The following is a 20,409-nucleotide window of genomic DNA, read 5'->3' as shown; positions in this document are numbered from 1 at the left end:
AAAATCCAAGATCCAAGCTTCCTAAATTGGTAAGATAATTCCCTAATCATCTTCATGCTTAGTTAGGACTATATCATGAGTTTAAGCCATTAATTCTTTCTCTATCTTCTTCATTTAATCAAAGAAGAAGACAATGAATAGTGTTTTCAAGTTTTTAACTTGAACTTTTTCTTGTTTTTCTTGAAGATCCAAGCATTCTTAAGACTTCTCAAAGCTTCTTAAGGCTTCCTAGCTCCACCCACCACTTCAAGGAAGGTATACCATCTCCAAACCCTAGATTCCTATATATTATAAGATGATTTTGATTAGTGGGTTGATATTGTAGTTTGTTGTTATGATTTAGAGTTTGGGATTTGGAATGGTAGTGAAATGGAATGGTAATTGTTGTGGTTTTGATTTAAAGGAACTTAAGTATGATTAAAGTTAAGTTTAAGCATAAGTATGAATGATTAAATTGAATTGGTTGGGGTTGTTATGATGTGATAAGGATGGATGTTTGTTGTGTGTTGGATTTGAGGTTGGTTTGTGGTTGGTTTTGTATGGTTTAAAATTTGGAAATCGCGTAAACATAGCCGTCGTAACGTCCGATTTTCTTTGGACTGTTTTTGTGCATAGCATTAGGACCCGAGAACCCCCTGCTAGATTATGACCACTGCAATGTTTAGATAGCTCATGTTACGAGCTTCGTTTTGATATGTAGTTCGTTCGATTCCGATGCACGGTTTAGGAGAAACGACCGTTTCAAGTAACGGCGTTTCGCGAACGAAACTTTTCCCCTCGCCTTACTTTGAAACATAGGTTAAAGACCAAAAAGGGTTAATTAATGTATGAAACATTTATGATAAGTGTGTTAGGCAGTTGGTAAGACACTCGTGAAGGAATCGCTTTAAAACTCGTAAAGGTTAAATTATTAAAAATGGTGGAGCCGAGGGTACTCGAGTGACTTAAGAGAATCAGTAAGCGCAAAACGAGCGTTAGAGTCTGAGTTGGTTAGAGTATAGATTTACAAGTGACTTTGCTTTAATCCCAACTTACTTGTTGTTTATAGGTTACCAGACTCGTCCCGAGCCATTCGTAATCCCCAGTCGCTCAGGCAAGTTTTCTACCCGATATACTGTTGTGGTGATGTAAATATATGTATATGCATTATCTTGTGATAGTGCATGATTGTTATTAGCAAATTTTGCGATATATTGGAGCATGCTGATATGGTATATATGCATGTCTGTTTCGTAATCTGGTTATCTATCTGTTGATTTCAATGCTTATAGTTGCATAATACCTATGCTAGAAATAAGCAAGTAGTTGAGTATACCCTTAGTATAGGGGATAAAAGGTGAACATATTTCTAAACCGGGAGTCGATGTTCCCGAGTATATTATATATATATATTTATATATATATATATATGGATATAGTTTTTAAAACTATGGATCGAATAAGGTTTATTCGATACCTTTATTTTATTATTTGAATATTATTTGAATATTCATTCGAGGGCTTATGACTCAGTTTATATTATTATTGAATATTACTTGGATATTCATTTGAGGATGTATGACTCCTTTATTTTATGAATATTATTTATAGTATTCATTCGAGGTATTATGACTCCGCTTATTACTTAATAATATTCTTTATTGTATTAAAGAATAAGGTGTCGATAATCAAACTTACTTTTGATTATTCAAATAAAGATATTACTTTCGTATAAGTATATCTTTGATTATTTGCTATTCATTTCAAGTATAAGTTTTAATACTTCTACTTCAATTATTTTATAAAGATTATTCTTTATGGGAATATTATTTAAAAAAATAATATTCAGACATTTTCTAAATATTCTGGGGACTGATTTACTTCATTAAATCAGCTTCACTCCAAACATTCTTAAAAATGTTTTGCGAGTCTTCAAAATGATTTTTTTTAAAAGTTAGAGCGGATCCCAAAACTCATTTTTTTAAGATCCTCCTTTCGAAGGGGATTTAAATACTCGCTCAAAACCTGAGGGATCCGGCTCTGTGGTGTGTTTTATATTCGCAACAAGGTTGCTGTTTTGATAAATGAATTGATTACTTACCCAACACTCGGGAAGTAAAATTCTTGGAACAAGTTAATCCATTAACAGGCATCGCCTGGGAAATATCGGTGAGTTCTCCTTTCCAAATAGATACGACTTCTTGGTGGAGCCGTATCAACAAGTTTCTACTTGGGGAAAGTGGGGACAAGCTTTACGTTTCAGAGTCATGGATTTCATCTGAACTAGGAGTGGCGTAAGTGGCCGAGTAGCGCCGGCCCAGCCTTATTATATTGGCCCAATTGGCCTGGAAGTTCCGCTAAGGCGGTCCATTCCTTAGGAGTTCAGTGTTCGGTTGACAAGTAAATCCGACAGGTTCTCCTCTACATGTAGAAAATGGTGGGGTTGTACTACTACGACTGATCATCGTAAGTGGTCTTCCTGGCGCGGCAAACTCCCGTAATGAGTTCATCATCCAATTGGATAATTTCTGCAACACTACCCAGAGCACTTCGATAGAAAGGCTACGGTTGGGCGATTGTTGAGTGTTGGCAGGGTCAAGTTTTCAAAATGATGTTTACATCAAATGAAGTATCTCGTAACTTCATTTTATTTTGATAATATTTTAAAGATTTAATCTATTCAAATCTTGTCTTATAGTCTCATCTATGTGATGAACTTTTGAAGCTAATTATAACTTGAACGGTGGTAGTTCAAGTAGTATCTGGGAAGGATATAAGTATATTGGGGTATCTTGTAACCTCATCTTTTAAACTTATATCTAATTAATAATTGTCTTATGAATGACAAAGATTTTCAGAAAAACGTTGAGACAAGGTTAGATATATGAGATCACCTTGCAACGATATTTTTTTATATATACAGTTATACACTGGGACTTTGTGTATATTATGCATGGAAGAGGACTTCCAATATTTTGAAAAGTATATATATATATATATACTGAATATTTTGCGACTTCGTCGCATTAAGATATCAACTTGGTTCATTTCTTTTGACCAAGACTTTCATGAGTACTAAGAGAAGGCTCATATACTATTAATCATTATACATATTATTTTGGTGGGCTTGCTTTCTTCGTCGCATTATGACCAAACTTCTCTCCTTTTATACATACAAGTTAGTGGAAAAGAGAAATTACCCTTGTACCCTTCTCTCATTATTAGCACAAAATGCATGCAAGGATAGTATGGTCATTTGGTTAAGTTGAATGGAGATAGTGGGGTGGGAAATGACACATCTAACCTTCTCTCATGTTGTGAGTGTAAATGAATGCAAGGCCAAGTTGGTAATTTAAAAAGAATCTAAATTCTTAATTTCCTTTTATCCGTAATCAAAAACGAATTTGATTAATATATTTTTGAATCAGAAAAGATAAACATGCCACGAATATCACTTTTAGAATATAGACCTTGAAATTATCTTTTCAGCCATATTTTTAAAATAATTTTGAGCGTACGGTTTATTTGTTATGGATTTTATAAGATTGCGCTCAAAATAGAATTATTACTCAAGAAAATCATTTTAAAGTACACCGATCATGAAATAAATCCGTCTATCATTTTTATAATTTTCTAGGACTATTTTGAAGATAACCAAACCAACTTGACACCTTGAATATACTCGGATAATTTTATAAAACATTTAAAGGTTCAATAAACCTTATTTTAAATTAAATAGATCCCTTAAAATCATTTAAAAAATCAACAGAGCACATAATCAATCATATTTGCAAGCAATAGCAAATATTCACATATCACGACTCATACTCGATCACAAATTTCCCTTATTATTATTATTATTATTATTATTATTACTATTATTATTATTATTCCCCTTTTCACGTAACGGGTCGCGTCCTGCATGACGGCCTGACGCTAAGCGTTTCAATTACGCTTCACAATAAGTCCTTTATACCAACTGATACATCACTAGAATATAACACTTACTTAAACATTTCCATTTCATATAACAACACATATTTCACATTTAAATACTTTTAATCTCTTTTAAAACGGGTCTCGTTCTACCTGACGGCCCGACAACACAACTTATCCCCTAAGATGACTCATCAAACTAGAACGCGTCATTTTACGGTCCCAGATACTAATATACCATAAAGATAATTAACCAACAAAATCATTTAAAACTTTAATTAAATCACATAATTTATAATTACACCACACAATCATACTTTATTCACTTAATCACGTCGTAAAATTCTCATTTGCTACATACACAGCCAAGATCATAGACTAAATCTTGTAAACAAAAGGAATTTCATTAAAAGATCAAAGAAGTAAATTTTATGAAAGTTTTGATTACATGCAAAAGATGATTACAAGAAAGTCCTAGTCTAAATAGAACAATGATATATATTCACATGCACAATTAGCAAATAAATTCACTTAATTCATTATGCATATAATAAAATACATCAAAAATTCCCAGTTTAATATCTTGAACAGCATTTAGGACATATCAGGATTTGATCAATATACATTAGGATTTGATCAAATATAAATTTAAAAGAATTTATCTGTCCCAACTAACCATACCAAGTTAATTGACAAGCTTTGTAAATGTTACTTCAGGTAATGGCTTCGTGAAGATATCAGCCAGCTGCTGCTTAGTGTGAACAAAATGAAGCTCAATTGTTCCTTCCATGACATGCTCTCTTATAAAATGATATCTGATACTGGTATATTTAGTAAGAGAGTGTTGCACTGGGTTTCCGGTCATAGAAATAGCACTTTGATTATCACAATAAGTAGGAATTTTAGAAAATGATAATCCATAGTCCATGAGCTGATTTCTCATCCACAATAACTGAGCACAACAACTCTCAGATGCAATATATTCAGCTTCAGCAGTTGAAGTAGAGATAGATTTTTGCTTCTTACTGAACCATGGGACTAATCTGCCTCCCAAAAATTGACAGCTCCCTGATGTACTCTTCCTGTCTATTTTACAGCCAGCAAAGTCAGCGTCGAAATAACCACATAATTCAAAATCAGCTTCCCTTACATACCAGAGACCAAGTGATACAGTACCTTTGAGGTATCTGAAAATTCTCTTTACTGTAATAAGATATGGCTCCCTTGGATTTATCTGAAATCTTGCACACACACAGGTGGCAAACATAATGTCTGGCCTACTAGTTGTTAGTTACAAAAGAGAATCAATCATACCTCTGTAATTTGAGACATCAACTGCTATATCTTCATGAGGATCAAGCTTTGTAGCAGTTGCCATTGGAGTAGTTGCTGTTGCACTATCTTGCATATTAAACCTTTTCAACAGATTCCTTGTGTACTTTGACTGATTAATGTAGATCCTATTATCAGTCTGTTTAATTTGCAATCCCAAGAAGTAACTCATCTCTCCCATCATGCTCATTTGATATCTTGATTGCATCAACTTTGAAAACTTATCACACAGTTTTTGATTAGTTGATCCAAAAATGATATCATCCACATAAATTTGAACTAAAAGCAGATCTTTACCTTGATTCAGATAAAATAAAGTTTTATCTATTGTATCTCTTTTGAATCCACTTTCCAGCAGAAATTGAGCAAGAGTCTCATACCATGCCTTAGGTGCTTGCTTTAGTCCATAGAGTACTTTGTCAAGTCTATAAACATAATCAGGATATTTAGGATCCACAAAACCTGGTAGTTGTTCAACATAGACTTCCTCTTCAAGTTATCCATTGAAAAATGCACTCTTGACATCCATCTAAAAGACTTTAAATTTCTTGTGTGCAACATATGCCAAGAAAATTCTGGTTGCTTCCAGCCTAGCAACAAGAGCAAATGTTTCATCATAGTCAATACCTTCCTGTTGGGAATATCCTTTAGCCACCAATCTTGCCTTGTTTCCGATAATTGTTCCATCAGAATCAGTTTTATTTCTGAAGACCCACTTTGTGCCTACAATTGACCTATTTTTAGGTCTAGGCACCAGCTTCCATACTTCATTTCTTTCGAACTCATTCAACTTTTCTTGCATAGCCATTGTGGCGCCCCAAAATCCAGGGTCAGGAATCTCGGAGGCCACACCATCTAAACTACTACAAACCACATACATCACACTGCAATATATAAATACTCACACTTTACGACCCCACACTTATCACACACACACTCTTACAGGTTATTATCTTGGAAACGAACCATTCATAGCTAGAGTAATTCAACCATAAAGTGATAATTTTACAACCCAAAAGTAATTAAATCTTATCGGGGAGTAACCTTTAAGTAAGGCTAGTCCGTCGATCAAATATATGTTTCTTGTTTATTACCTTACATAAGTCATACTTATAAATAAGCCGAACTAAAAATAACTGAAAACCAATCCAGCTTATTCGGACAACCTGTGGTACAGCACCAAACAATCTACAGAACAGCTGGCCATTTCCTACCCATTTCCTGGATGTGGTTCTCATGGTAGGCATCTTGATTTACTGTTGTGTTGTGTCAATTTTAGAAAACAAGTGTGAGCTATAATGCCCATCATAATAATGTATAGTATGAAAATGACTGTATGATAACTTACGTAAAACATCATATATGATACTTATGTTACATTCGAAATTAGTTTTCCCTTAGTGATACACACCTTCTATGAAAACAATTCTTTAGGGGATTTTATTATCCTGCGAATACCTTAATAGTAAACCCAGCACCTAGGCTTTGGTTACGGTATTGCATCACAATTTCAATTGGAAGAATTAGGACACCCGTTGGAGCCACCGCATACGATGATCAGTCGTAATACGATAATAGTAACCTTTTCTACTAGTAGAAGGACGACACCTTCGTATCCCGGTTATCACCCTTTCCGCATTCGGGCTACGTGTCCCATTTTTGGGTATACACATACTTCACAAGTTCCTGAGTACACAGAGTACCTTCACCTGCGGTAACTTTGGTAGTCCATCTAGCACACATAGTACCAGAGTCTACCCTTCCCTTGTCCTTTTAAAAAGAATTCTATCATATCTCGAGAACTCGAACCACATCGAAGTTCCCCAAGCATTTTGCTTTTTGATAGAAACAGTTTGTCTTGCTAGGATATAAATGTATATATATATACGTACTTCCGAGATTTTCGGAGGAAGTACTAAGGATGTGAGTTGACCGTTGTCAACAGATAATTAAATAAGGGGGAAAAGTTTCTCCTTGAAACTATATTCACAATATTAAATAAGTCGGGATAATATTCTCCGACGATCTGAAATTATTCGAATGATTTTCAAAAATCAGAAAGTAATTTAAATCTGGTTCTATGATTTTTAAATTATAAATAAACCCTTTAATAAATAGTAAATAATTAAATGATAATCGATAAATAATTAAACCTCGAAGGAGTTTACTTTTAAAAGAATAAATAATATTCATCAGCTAATTTATGTTTAATACATTAATAACTTTAATATTTAATCGAGATTGAAGTAAATATTTAATGGAGAATACTTATCCCTAATAACTGAATAGTAAGTAAATATTTCTTGTCCAAATGATAAAGTATAGTTGAGGGAATACGATCCTTGGAAATCGTTTTAATAAAAGCTTGAGGTGTTTAATATTGGTAAGTGGACGTCGAGTCCCTTTAAACGTACTACTATGGACTTGTAATCGTCCTATAATATCACTGGAATGCTTCCCGGGTTTTTATCTTGAATTCCTGACCGACTCTCGGTCTTATTATAATACGTTACGCTTATAGCGGAATTAAATATTTCACTATATATACCTATCGTACAACATCGCTATATCATGCAAAAATTCAATAACTACGTATCAGGGCAAACATGGTACTTATGCAATGATAATAAAACAATCCTTTTACAACACAATAGTAAATGGAATTGGTTTCGTAACCTTTCCTGGGTATCTCGAGGTGGAGGATGCTCTAGGTTCCGCTCGGAAATCAATAATCATAAACACAATTCGTTTTGTTAGGTCTCATTCTAATTTACGGCGATTTGCACTCATGCGCTACTTATTATGCACCCTCTCAACTTATATTACCTTTATTATTCCTTTAAGTACTTATTCACTTCATGGTCGCTTCATTTTTCTAAGTATCTTAGGTTCATTTTCATTTTCGTTGTCCGCTCCGCTATGGATTCTACGGTTTCAAATCGTGCGGTCTCGGCTCCGATATTTTTATAAAATTTAAAAATCATTATTTTCACTTGAAATTTTTATGGAAGTTAGGAAACTCCAAATAATACTCTTTGTAAAAATTTCATGATTTATGAACATTCTTAAGTCGATCCTTTATATTTTCAAAGTTCGTAATTCGTAGCAGTTTTTGTCGCGTAAATTACTTTTAGTAAAATGGCCATAACTTTTGATCCGTAAATCGAAATCAAGCGATTTAAGAGCCTAAACGATCCTTATAACATTTTATATCATAATCAAGGTTTTTTTTCAAGAAACTATAGTTTATATCTTCGGGAATTTCTGCAGAAACTTAAAGTTATGTTTTGTTCGTTTTAGCGAGATTACGTTTACGATCGGAGTTTCGTTTACATCTTAAATCTTTATACTTCCACCAACAATAATCATATCATCATCAACACACTAAATCCTCTCAAGAACATCATGTTCTTGAGGCAAAAAGAATCAACCTTAAATCTACTTAGCTAAACATCAAGATTTCAATAATATCACCTCTAAAACTAGGTTTCTAACTACATACTAAAAGGATCTTGAATTTGAATTTTAAATAAAGTTAGGTCAAATATTTTTACCTTTATTGAAATCTTGAGATGTGTTCTTGAGGATGGTGGAGTCTTGGGAGTGCTTGGTATGGTTTTTGGAACCTAAAATCACCATTGAAATCAAGAAACCAAAGAAGAGTTATTATTCATACTATTCATTCTCAACTTTCTTAATTTTATTACACCGATCAAACCTCGATAAAAAGAGATCAAAGAATTATCTTACCTTAGTTTGGTTGTTAGGAAGCTTGAGAATTAATAGGAGGATTTAACCATGGCTAGAACTTGAGATTTTAATTTTGAATTCCTTCATGGATGAAGAAAGTCGAATGGAAGAAATGAAGAAGGGGGATAGAGTTTTATGCTTGCTTCCTTGGTTGCATCTAGGAAATGGGATTGGTGATATCTTATATTGATTTGATATTCTCCTAGTATAGAATCCTAGGTTTATTCTTGTTGCCAAATCCATGGACAAATCTAAGTAGCTTCCTAGTTTACAAGCTAAGCTACTTATTTTAGCTTCCTTAGCACACTATTTGATTAGCCTTGGTTGACCATCATATATCTAGCTCACTATTTGATAAAGTAACCATGGTTACTTTCTTAACATGGTTAGTTAGTGCGTTTCGTTTATTTAATCGTTTACACGTTCGCTCGGCCGCTTAAACGATTTCGTAATACTTCCTCGTAAATGGTTCACGATGTAATTCCTTTCGCATTTATTCCTTATGTTTTGAATTATCATACTTGGATATAAATATGTAGGGTTTTAATCTTGTAATTATATTGGGATTCCCGTAATCCTCGATGAGTTGTAAATATGGTCGTTTTTCAAAGTTCGTTTTCTTCGAAAACTAACAGCGTTTACATACACTCATTTGGTACGTATAACCGTAATATCAACTCCGAAACTCATTTTCTCACGTACTACATAGTGTGGGCTCAAAAGTTTTTTCCCGCCCATCAGGGTTACTATTCATTAAACGTTTTACAAGGTCTCAAAAATTCGAGTTAGTACAGTCTTCCCCTCTAAAAAGGATTCCGTCCTGGAATCAATTAAAAAATAAGTGGGGGTATCTATTCCTCATTGCATCTTCAAGTTCCCAACTTGACTCCTCGACATTTTGATTCCTCCATAAGATTCTAACCAGCTTCACAGTCTTGTTCCTCAGCACTTGTTCTTTTTGGTCCATTATCCTTACTGGCTGCTCGATATAGGTCAGGTCTGGTTGTAAATCTACCTGCTTGTATTCTATTACATGTCATGCATCTGCATTGTACTTCCTTAACATGGACACGTGGAACATGTTGTGCACTTGTTGCAGATTAGGAGGCAACATAAGCTAGAGGTCCTATTCTCCTTAAAATTTCAAAGGGTCCTATAAATTTGGGACTCAACTTCCCTTTCTTCCCAAATCTCATCACTCCTTTCCACGGAGATACCTTCAATAGCACAGAATCTCCTACTTCATATTTCCTATCCTTCCTGGTCTGGTCGGCGTACTTCTTTTGTCTGTCCTGAGCTGTTACCAGTCTTTTCCTGATGAGTCTCACCATTTCCCTGGTCTGTTGGACTAACTCTGGTCTTAATATCTTGTGTTCTCCAACTTCATCCCAACATAGGGGAGAGCGACATCTCCGTCCATAAAGAGCTTCATACGGGGGCATTCCTATGCTAGCGTGATAGCTATTGTTGTAAGCAATTCGATCAGGGGTAAGTGGTCATCCCAATTTTCTTTGAAATCAATGGCACATACTCGTAGCATATCTTCTAGGGCCTGAATAGTCCTTTCGCTTTGTCCATCAGTCTGGGGGTGGTAAGCGGTACTCATGTTTAGTCTTTGTGCCTACGCATTCCTGGAAGCTTCTCCAAAATCAGGAATTAAACCTTGGGTCTCTATCTGACACTATGGCTACAGGAACGCCGTGTCTCACTACAATTTCCTTCAAGTAAATATCCACCAACTTATCTACGGTGTACCTTTCGTTGATTGATAGGAAGTGTGTGGACTTGGTCAATCTATCTATGATAACCCATATGGCGTCGTGATTGGTCTTTGTCCTTGGTAAGCCTGTCACAAAATCCATGGCTATGTGCTCCCATTTCCATTCCGAAATTTCCAGGGGCCGTAATAGTCCACTAGGTCGCTGATGTTCAGCCTTCACTCTCTGGCGGGTCAAGCACTTGCTGACCCACTCTGCTACTTCTCACTTCATGTTAGGCCACCAATAATATTCCTTAAGGTCACGGTACATCTTCGTACTTCCTGGGTGGATTGAATATCTGGAGATGTGCCCTTCGTGCAGCAGCTCGTCCTTTAACTCTTGCACATTTGGTATCCAAATTCGGGACGCATATCTCATGATCCCTTTCTTGTCCTTCTCACATCTCACTTCTTCACCGGTCAATGTTTCTCTTTCTTCACTCGCCTTCTTTTCCTGACATACTCGTATCTTTTCAGTCAGTTCCGGCACTAGCTTAATCTCAAATAATCCTTCTGTTCCTTTACCGTTCATTCTCACGTCAATTTCCATCTTCTCGAATTCTTTAATTAGCTCCTCCGATGTCATTATCATCTTGAGTCTTTCCTTCCTACTAAGGGCGTCAGCCACCACATTGGCTTTACCTGGGTGATACAAAATTTCACAGTCATAGTCCTTTATCAACTCTAACCATCTCCTATGTCTCATGTTCAGTTCCTTCTGAGTGAAAATATATTTGAGGCTTTTATGGTTTGTGTAGATCTCGCATTTCTCACCGTATAGGTAGTGTCTCCAAATTTTTAGGGCAAACACTATGGCTGCTAATTCTAGATCATGCGTCAGGTATCTGCTCTCATACTCCTTCAATTGTCGAGAGGCATACGTATTAACTTTGTCGTGCTACATCAGTACGCATCCTAATCCTTTAAGCGATGCGTCACTGTATATCACAAACTCTCCCTTTCCATCGGGAAGAGCGAGCACTGGTGCTGACACCAGCCTCCTTTTCAGTTCCTAAAAGCTTTCCTCACATTTCTCTGTCCATACGAACTTTTCTGTCTTCCGGGTAAGTCTAGTCAGTGGATCGGCTATCTTAGCAAAATCTTGCACGAATCTTCGGTAATATCCTGCTAAACCCACAAAACTCCTAACCTCTGTTGGGGTAGTTGGTCTTTCCCAGTTGGATACCGCCTCTATTTTGGCAGGGTCAACTAACACTCATTTTCTACTCACCACATGTCCTAAAAATTGAACTTCTCTTAACCAAAACTCGCACTTCGAAAACTTGGCATATAATTTCTCATTCCTCAAGATTTCTAAGACTATCCTTAAATGTTCTGCATGTTCTTGCTCTGTCTTTGAGTAGATCAGAATATCATCTATAAAAACTATCACGCATATATCTAGGTACTTTTTGAACACTCTGTTCATCAAATCTATAAAGGCTGCGGGTGTATTAGTTAGCCCAAACGACATGACTAAGAACTCATAGTGCCCATACCTAGTGCGAAAAGCAGTCTTCGGTATATCCTCAAGTTTGATTTTCAATTGGTGATATCCTGTTCTCAAATCTATTTTGGAAAAATATACAGCTCCCTTGAGTTGGTCGAATAGGTCATCAATCCCGGGGAGAGGGTACATATTCTTAATAGTCAGCTTATTCAATTCTCGATAGTCTATGAATAATCTCATACTGCCGTCATTTTTCTTTACGAACAGTACCGGCGCTCCTCATGGCGACACACTGGGTCTTAGCATTCTATTATCTAATAACTCTTGCAGTTGAGAAGCTAGTTCCTTCATCTCAACTGGGGCTAGCCTATATGGGGCCTTGGATACTGGTGTCATTCCTGGTGCTAATTCTATAGCGAACTCTATTTCCCTGTCAGGTGGCAACCCTATTAAGTTCTCTGGAAACACATCCTCGAATTCGTTCACTACGGGTATGTCCTGTATATTAGGGACTCCCTTCTTGGTATCTACCACATAAGCCAAATAGGCCTCGTTACCTTTCCTTAATAACCTTTTTTCCTATAGCATGGTTAGAAATTTCTGGTTCTGTCGTTGACCTCTAAACACTACTTCTTTCCCATTTTGCACTCTTATCTTTACCCTCTTCTATTCACAATCTATTTACGCTCCATTACCAGATAACCAATCCATTCCTAAGATTACATCAAATTCTCCTAACGCAAATGGGATTAGGTCAACCTCGAAGACCTTCCCTTCTAATTTCAACTTGCACTTAGGGTGTACTTGATTCACAGAAAATATTTCTTTGTTTTCTATTTCCACTTGTAATACCTCGTGTAAGGGTACGACATTAAGTTTTAACTTTTTAGCAAAATCTTGAGATATAAATGACTTGGTTGCTCCAGAATCAAATAGGACATTTGCATGTTCGGAATTTAACAAAAGGGTACCTGCTATCACGTTAGTGTTTCAGACAGCATCCCGAACGGTCATGTTGAAGGTCCTAGCAGCTGGGGGTCAGTTGGATGCAGCTCTGCTCATCCCTGAGGCTGGGGGCTTCAATGTCGGGAAATCCTTTCTCATGTGTCCTACCTTCCCATATTGGAAACACGTCACATTGGTTCGGGTGCAGTTGTTGGCAAGGTGTCCGATTTGGTCACACCTGTAACATTTTAGAGGGGCTTTCTCCTGGGTACACACTCCAAGGTGTCTTCTCCCACATGTCTGAAATTTGAGTATTGGGGCTATGGAACGTTGCCCTAGATTGTCCGCCGCCCTGGCCAACACTCTCACTCGGGGCCTTTCTGAATCCGGGGCCTCGTGCAGGTTGGGACACTGCTCCCCTGACGAACCTGCTTAGAAGGCTCCTGTTCCCAGTTCCTACTCCTCCTCCTTGGCTTCCTATCTTCCTCTTCCTATTTTCCTTTTCTTTCACACTTTGCTCGCTGCCAGCTTCAACAATTGAGGCTTTCTGCACTAAGGTGGCATAGTCTGTCAGTTCTAATACCGCCACTCGGTTTTGGATCCACTATTTCAGACCAAGCTGAAACCTTCGCGCTTTCTTTTCTTCGGTATTCACAAACTCAGGCACAAATCTCGACAACTCAATAAACTTGGCCTCATATTCCGCCACAGTCATCTTATCTTGTTTCAACTCCAAAAATTTAATCTCCATCTGGGTCTCCATAAACCTAGGGAAATACTTGTCTAAGAACATTCAGGTAAATCTATCCCATGGGATCACAGCATCAGTCTCTAGGTTTCGTTTAGACTCCCACCAGTAGTTAGCTTCTCCTTTCAGCATGTAAGAAGCGAAAATGGTCTTGTGTCGTTCCTCTACACCTAGTATCTCGAAGGACTTTTCTATCTCTTTGAGCCAGGCCCGTGCTTCAACGGGGTTGGCAGATCCTAGAAACTCTGGGGGTTTGAGAGATTTGAAGGCCCTAAAGACAGTGACTGCAGTCTGTTGGACAGCATGTGGCTGTGGTGGAATAGGCTGTTGGTTCAGATTTGCTCTTAACAGTTCCATAAATTCATTCATGGGGTTTTCTCCCTGATGGGTATCCTCGGCCTCTTCTTCTACATATTCTTCTTCATCATATTCATTATAGTCTAGGTCATCTTCATTTTCCTCATTTACTACAAGGTCAGGTTCATTCCGTTGTTGGTTAACAGATTCTACGGGTTGTGCCCTGGTTCCTCTTCTACGGGGTGGCATTGTTCTGATAATGAAAATTTGTCAATATAGTTGCAATATTTTATAATTGGATTAATTTATTCATATGTAAGCATGTCATCTATTATCTAGCATATTTTTATAAAGTGCAATAATATGGATATCTATTTCTTAATAACTGTTAGATATATATTTTATAAGGTTTCCCACTTATATCTGGGGAATAAAACAACTAGCTGAGTTCATACATGCCTGATTATAATACATCATTACTTATCCTAAATACTGAAATGTAAATACATAAGCCATATACCCTGAAGGGCTAGAAACGCTATCTATTACTAGTTATCCTATCAAAATTGGTGACAAGTCACCCAACCTTCTTCAAGGTCCATATCTAGTAACTAGTCTCTCAGTCACTCTCACTGCGCGTGAGGTCACGCACCCTCCTCATCGCTCCTACCAACATCAGCTCTGCATCAACTACCGGGATGTATCCTCCAATCGCTGTCATCCTCATCTGAACCCGGGTACGGAGCTCGATCCCATCGATCTCTTTGCGGGCTATGGCTGGGGAAACAGCTCTGAAATCCCCTGGGTATCCTAGTCGGATGGCTCTCTGAGCTGTCAATGCCTGGCGTAACTCCACAATGCGGGCAGATGTCGCAGTGATCTCAGCATTAAGCTGAGCCACCATCCAGTCGTGTACAGCTACATGTATGGTCGCCGGGGGTGGTAGAGGTGAGTCTGGGTCACTAGAGGATATGTTGTAAGCCTCGTAGACCTGTGCATATATCCCATCCTCGTCATCATCATCCGCATAGGGCATAAGGCTCTAAATCCCTGGGGGTGGGGTAGGAGAGCGAATGGTCAGGTGAGGGTACATCTCTACATCCCTCCAGCCTACGCCATCTCCCTGGGTCATCTCAACGTCATCAGCTATGGGGACAGGAAGGTCAGTCTCCTCCTCTGGGACATCCTCAGTAGGATCATCATCTGATTCATCAATGGGTGGGTCCTCTGGCTCGGGAGTAGGGTCATGCTCAGGGACCATAACATCATCAACAGGGTCAACCTCCCTCATAGGCTCCACTGGTACCTGACACAATAGGCAAGTTGTTACTAACTTAGAGTCAGAATTCCCTTGAGGGTAAAAACAGTCAAGACTACCCGTGTAGCCCGACGACGAACTCGACTTGAGCTCTAATTGATTATTTTATTATTCCTATGTATACGTATTTTATATCCTATCGTTTCCAAGATTTGATAACCTAAGGCTCTGATACCATTTATGTGGCACCCCAAAATTCGGGGTCAGGAATCTAGGAGGCCACGCCATCTAAACTACTACAAACCACATACCTCACACTACAATATATAAATACTCACACTTTATGACCCCACACTTATCACATACACACTCTTACAGGTTATTGTCTTGAAAACGAACCATTCATAGCTAGAGTAATTCAACCGTAAAGTGATAATTATTACAACCCAAAAGTAATTAAATCTTATCGGGGAGTAACCTTTAAGTAAGGCTAGTCCGTCGGTCAAATATACGTTTCTTGTTTATTACTTTACATAAGTCATACTTATAAATAAGCCAAACTAAAAACAACTGAAAACCAATCCAGCTTATCCGGACTACTTGTGGTACAACACCAAACAATCTACGGAACAGCTGGCCATTTCCTACCTGTTTCCTGGCTGTGGTTCTCATGGTAGGCATCTTGATTCACTGTTGTGTTGTGTCAATTTAAGAAAACAAGTGTGAGCTATAATGCCCCGCATAATAATATACAGTATGAAAATGAATGTATGATAACTTACGTAAAATATCATATATGATACTTATGTTACATTCGAAATTAGTTTTCCCTTGGTGATACACATCTTCTATGAAAACAATTATTTAGGGGATTTTATTATCCTGCGAATACCTTAATAGTAAACCCAGCACCTAGGCTTGGGTTACGGTATTGCATCACAATTCCAATTGGAAGAATTAGGACACCCGTTGGAGCCACCGCATACGATGATCAGTTGTAATACGATAATAGTAACCTTTTCTACTAGTAGAAGGATGACACCTTCGTATCCCGGTTATCACCCTTGCCGCATTCGGGCTACGTGTCCCATTTTTGGGTATACACATACTTCACAAGTTCCTGAGTACACAGAGTACCTTCACCCGCGGTACCTTTGGTAATCCATCTAGCACACATAGTACCAGAGTCTACCCCTCCCTTGTCCTTTTAAAAAGAATTCTATCATATCTCGAGAACTCGAACCACATCGAAGTTCCCCAAGCATTTTGCTTGTTGATAGAAACAGTTTGTCTTACCAAGATATAAATGTATATATATATACGTACTTCCGAGATTTTTGGAGGAAGTACTAAGGATGTGAGTTGACCGTTGTCAACAGATAATTAAATAAGGGGGAAAAGTTTCTCCTTGAAACTATATTTACAATATTAAATAAGTCGGGATAATATTCTCCGACGATCTGAAATTATTAGAATGATTTTCGAAAATCAGAAAGTAATTTAAATCCGGTTCTATGATTTTTAAATCATAAATAAACCATTTAATAAATAGTAAATAATTAAATGATAATCGATAAATAATTAAACCTCGAAGGAGTTTACTTTTAAAAGAATAAATAATATTCCTCAACTAATTTATGTTTAATAGATTAATAACTTTAATATTTAATCGAGATCGAAGTAAATATTTAATGGAGAATACTTCTCCCTAATAAGTAAATAGTAAGTAAATATTTCTTGTCCAAATGATAAAGAATAGTTGAGGGAATACGATCTTTGGAAATCGTTTTAATAAAAACTCGAGGTGTTTAATATTCGTAAGTGGTCGTCGAGTCCCTTTAAAATGTACTACTATGGACTTGTAATCGTCCTATAATATCACCGGATTGATTTTCGGGTTATCATCTTGAAATCCCGACCGACTCTCGGTCTTATTATAATACGTTACGCTTATAGCGGAATTAAACATTTCACGATATATACTTTTCGTACAACATCGCTATATCATGCAAAAATTCAATAACTACGTATCATGGCAAACATGGTACTTATGCAATGATAATAAAACAATCCTTTCACAACACAACAGTAAATGGAATTGGTTTCGTAAACTTTCCTGGGTATCTCGAGGTGGAGGATGCTCTAGGTTCCGCTCGGAAATCTATAATCATAAACACAATTCATTTTGTTAGGTCCCGTTCTAATTTACAGCGACTCGCACTCATGCGCTACTTATTATGCACCCTCTCAACTTATATTACCCTTATTATTCCTTTAAGTCCTTATTCACATCATGGTCGCTTCATTTTTCTAAGTATCTTAGGTTCAATTTCATTTTCGCCGTCGGCTCCGCTTATGGATTCTACGGTTTCTAATCGCGCGGTGTCGGCTCCGATATTTTTTTAAAATTGAAAATCATTATTTTCACTTGAAATATTTATGCCAGTTAGGAAATTTAAAATACTACTCTCTGTGAAAATTTCATGATTCATGAACATTCTTAAGTCGATCCTTTATATTTTCAAAGTTCGTAATTCGTAGCAGTTTTTGTTGCGTAAAATACTTTTAGTAAAACAGCCATAACTTTTGATCCATAAATCGGAATCAAGCGATTCAAGCGCCTAAACGATTCTTATAACATTGTCTATCATAATGAGGGGTTATTTTTCAAGAAACTACACTTTAAATCTTCGAGACTTTCTGCAAGAACTTAAAATTACGTTTTGTTCGTTTTAGCGAGATTACGTTTACGATCGGAGTTTCGTTTACGCCTTAAATCTTTATACTACCACCAACAATCATCATGTCAGCATCAACACACTAACTCCTCTTAAGAACATCATGTTCTTGAGGCAACAACAATCAACCTTAAATCTACTTAGCTAAACATCAAGATTTCAACAATATCACCTCTAAAACTAGGTTTATAACTACATACTAAAAGGTTCTTGAATTTGAATCTTAAATAAAGTTGGGTCAAAGCTTTTGACCTTTCTTGAAAGCTTGATATGTGTTCTTGAGGATGGTAGAGTCTTGGGAGTGCTTGGTATGGTTTTTGGAACCTAAAATCACCATTGAAATCAAGAAACCAAAGAAGAGTTACTATTCATACTATTCATTCTCAACTTTCTTGATTTTATTACACCCATCAAACCTTGATAAAAAGAGATCAAAGAATTATCTTACCTTATTTTGGTTGTTAGGAAACTTGAGAATTAATGGGAGGATTTAACCATGTCTAGAACTTGAGATTTTGATTTTGAATTCCTTCCTTGATGAAGAAAGCCGAATGGAAGAAATGAAGAAGGGGGATAGAGTTTTATGCTTGCTTCCTTGGTTGCTTCTGAGAAATGGGATTGGTGATATCTTATATTGATTTGATATTCTCCTAGTATAGAATCCTAGGTTTATTCTTGTTTCCAAATCCATGGACAAATCTAAGTAGCTTCCTAGTTTACAAGCTAAGCTACTTGTTTTAGCTTCCTTAGCACACTATTTGATTAACCTCGGTTGATCATCCTATATCTAGCTCACTATTTGATAAAGTAACCATGGTTACTTTTTTACCATGGGTAGTTAGTGTGTTATGTTTATTTAATCGTTTACGCGTTCGCTCGGTCGCTTAAACGTTTTCGTAATACTTCCTCGTAAATGGTTCGCGATGTAATTCATTTCGCATTTATTCCTTATATTTTGAATTATCATACTTGGATATAAATCTGTAGGGTTTTAATCTTGTAATTATATTGGGATTCCCGTAATCCTCGATGAGTTGTAAATATGGTCGTTTTTCAAAGTTCGTTTTCTTCGAAAACTAATAGCGTTTACATACCTTCATTTGGTACGTATAACCGTAATATCAACTCCGAAACTCATTTTCTCATATACTACATAGTGTGGGCTCAAAAGTTTTTTCCCGCCCGTCAGGGTTACTATTCATTAAACGTTTTACAAGGTCTCAAAAATTTGAGTTATTACAACCATGACCCGATCTGCATCCCTAGGTGCATCTTCTACTTTCTTTGGTTTCTCTTTTGAAAGTAGATTGTGATATAAATATTCATTTTGAGTTGCACTCCTTGTCTTTACACCTTCATCAGGATTTCTAATTACCAGATCAGGAGTAATTTCTTTAATCCATTTTCTGACACTAGGAAGTATCCTTCTGGAGCTAGATGCTCCCCCTGAATTTGTGCTGTTATCTCCTGATGAATTTTTGGGACTTGAATTATGTCCATCTGATGTTGAATCAACATTGGATTCTGAATGATCAGATTGAGAAGAACCTTGAGTTGATTCTTCAATGTTAGTACCATCAGCTGAACCTTGTTATTGCTCCCCCTCAACATGTGCAGGTTCATTAATACAATGATTATCTTCAGAATCTGAAGGAGTATCAGGATTTGTACCAACAGGATTTGATAGTTCATTAGAGTTTGATCCAGATTCTAACAATGCATTTTAATTTGCAAAGATTAGACTTTCATGAGTGTCCTCTTCAAAACCAAGAATTTTCTTATCATCAAAAGATACATTTATGGAGACAACTACAGTATTTGTTCTCAGATTGAAAACTCTATATGCTCTTGATGGTGAGTATCCAACAAAGATTCCTTCATCAGCTTTTGATTCAAACTTTCCTAGCTGATCAGTATGAGTTCTCAAAACAAAATATTTACATCCAAATACATGAAGATGTTTGAGACTGGGCTTCTTTTCTTTCAACATCTGATAAGGAGTAACACCATGTCTGTTTATCAGTGTGATATTCTAAGTATAACATATTGTGTTTACTGCTTCAGCCCAGAAGTAAGTGGGTAGTTTTGCTTCTTCTAGCAGAGTCCTGCCAGCTTCAATCAAGGTTCTGTTCTTCCTCTCAATAATACCATTTTGTTGAGGTGTACCAGGAGCTAAGAAAAGTTGTTGTATGCTTTTGTACTTGCAGACTTCCTCCA

The sequence above is a fragment of the Apium graveolens genome, chromosome 6 (genome assembly GCF_009905375.1).
Source record: "Apium graveolens cultivar Ventura chromosome 6, ASM990537v1, whole genome shotgun sequence".
Lineage (NCBI taxonomy): Eukaryota > Viridiplantae > Streptophyta > Magnoliopsida > Apiales > Apiaceae > Apium > Apium graveolens.
Note: the sequence above shows the minus strand (reverse complement) of the source record.